This window comes from Tursiops truncatus, chromosome 9 (genome assembly GCF_011762595.2).
Source record: "Tursiops truncatus isolate mTurTru1 chromosome 9, mTurTru1.mat.Y, whole genome shotgun sequence".
Taxonomy (NCBI): Eukaryota; Metazoa; Chordata; class Mammalia; order Artiodactyla; family Delphinidae; genus Tursiops; species Tursiops truncatus.
Genome location: NC_047042.1, coordinates 93,743,770 through 93,746,152, shown reverse-complemented (window position 1 = coordinate 93,746,152; position 2,383 = coordinate 93,743,770). Strand labels below are relative to the sequence as shown.

Here is a 2,383-nt window from a genome sequence, read left to right as displayed (position 1 = left end):
TCCTGGCTTCACTGATCTGGGGTCGGCCTGGACATGGGTGTTTTTTAAAAAAAATTTCCCCTAGAGATTCTAATGTGTAGCCAGTGTCCAGAACCACTGCTTTAGATAGAGAAAGGGGAGGTAGAAATGGAAGACTCAGGTGAAGCATATGTCAAGCATCACTAAGATTGTGCCCATGAAGCAAAAGAGGAATGAAGGTCCAATTCCAATACAAAAAACACATCGAGTGAAAGGATCAGATCAGGTTTGGGGAAGAAAGGAGGCAGGAAGAGAGAGATCTAGGTGAGGGAAAGGCAGAGCTGGTTGGGGTAGGTGCTTTGGGTGTGGGTCATAGAGTCCACTCTCAAGTAAAGGTGAACTCCGCTTCCAGGCTGAAGCCGCTTCCAGGCTCTTCTCAACCCAGGGTTGTCCTGTATCAGTAGGATGGAGTGGTCAGCAGGATAGGCAGCCATGATGATTTTGCACAAAGTATTCTAGGAACTATTGATATCAAAGATGTCGGACATGGAAAGAAATAGAGCATCTGCATTGAAAATTTAGAAAATGAGAAAATAGCTGATAGCTTTGATGGTCCCCACATGAGCCTCCATGCTGGGGTCCCTGGAACCAGTGGCATTGCTTTCCATGTGTAGGGTGTGTCTCTTTAGAGAGATGATCAGCAGGGTGGCAGGTAGGATGAACGTGATCAGAGGAACGAAGATTCCCACGTTAAAGAAAAGAACCAGGCTGATCACGTTGGTCTCAGTGAAGTAATTTTTCTTAGTGGAGTTGAAGGAGGGGCTAGAAAAAGGATGGTTGCAATGCATAGTGTAGATGTTTTTGAGGAAGAACACACTGTGGCCCAAAGGAAACAAACACTGATAGTCACAGAAACCAGGGCATCCATCCAGAAATTCTCTACTTCGGCTTGAGGAAAAGGGGGTAGGAGAAATCCGCCATCTTCACGAAGTAGAAGAATCTAAGCCAGGCAGCAAACCAGAGGCTACAATCATTTAAGAACATGAAACTTCCTTTGAACGTATCATATACGATGAATGTCTTGATTATAAAAGTGTGGGGATGTTGAACTGAAGGTGAGTTCTAGCATCATGAAGCTTTGTAGCACTCTTCCGGATACGCTCAGGAGAAGCAGGATCTTGCCACTTGTGGAAACTGCCTTGTTGTGAATCCATCCTGCTGTATTTATAGCCACAATGAACCCATTTGCAGTGAGACCAAGGACGCATTCGGTGCCTATAACGATTCACATCAAAATGATGCGAGATGGTGACAGTTGATTTTCTGGGGGATTGCAGGTTTCAGTCATCCTGAGTTGTTGCTTCTCTTTGGTGTCTGGAGGAAAATGTCTCCCTAGCATGTGATGGGCAGATCTCCCACTATTCACGACAAAAGAAGAAGCAGTGGATGCCTCGTTTCCAAATCTACTCCATTTGTTTATTTTAGGACTCTTAGTTCTAAATCTGGAGATGCAAATGATGGAAGGAGTTGTTTTCTAATCCTCTCCCGTGTGTCCTTTGGACGCACTGTGTGTGAGTTCAATCCTGGGGCCCAGGGAGGAACTTGAGTAGACGCTCCTTTATAAATCACTAACATAGTGTTGAGAGCTGTGTTCTTTAATAGCTCTAGTTAAGTCAGCCATCTGTCCACTAAGTCACCATATAACTGCGTTTCATGTGTGACCTCAGGGAACTGATTGAAAGTAATAATAACTTCAGATATTTATAGCTATGGGCTAGGCCCTGTCCAAACACTTTATACCTATCATGAAATTTAAGCCTTACAACAACCCTCTGAAGAAGGTACTTTTATTATCTCCATTTTGCAGGGGAGGAAACTGAGGCTAAATAACTTGTCCAAAGTCAAAGAGGGAGAGGGAGACGGAGAAGGAGAGAGAGAGAGCTGGGATTCAAACCTGAGTCCCATGGTCCCAGAGTCCTTGTTCTACCCACTATGTTACACTACTTACCCCTGTGGATCCTGTTGTGTGCACCAAAGACTGAAGGCAGGGTTGGCTTAACTGTAACTTTTTATCCTGATGGTCTTTTGCGATGCCCTCAGGGCTTAAGGGAAGAATAATTGAGTTGGGAAAAAAACCCACCTGTGAGATTTTTTTTTTTTCACTGCTCACACAGAACACTTTCCTTTGGACACTTCTGGTCATTAAACACGTGTGGCTTTTTTTCCCCACAGCAAGCAATTCTGCAACGCTGTCTCGGTGCCCTACAATTTAACTCAATTCTGATACTATCTACCTGGAGATGACATCAGATCCACAGGTTAAGGGCTCAGTCCCGCCAGACTGCCCTCCATTTCAGATGCCAGTCCCAAGTCTAGGTTGTCACCTAGACTTATTGGCTATAAGTTAGAGTTATGACCCTCTTGT

General features: G+C 44.6%; 1 pseudogene; it reads right to left on the bottom strand.

Moving 5' to 3' along the window:
* Nucleotides 1-278: 278 nt before the first annotated feature.
* LOC101321509 (taste receptor type 2 member 39-like) lies at nt 279-1,357 on the bottom strand (annotated as a pseudogene).
* Nucleotides 1,358-2,383: the final 1,026 nt, after the last annotated feature.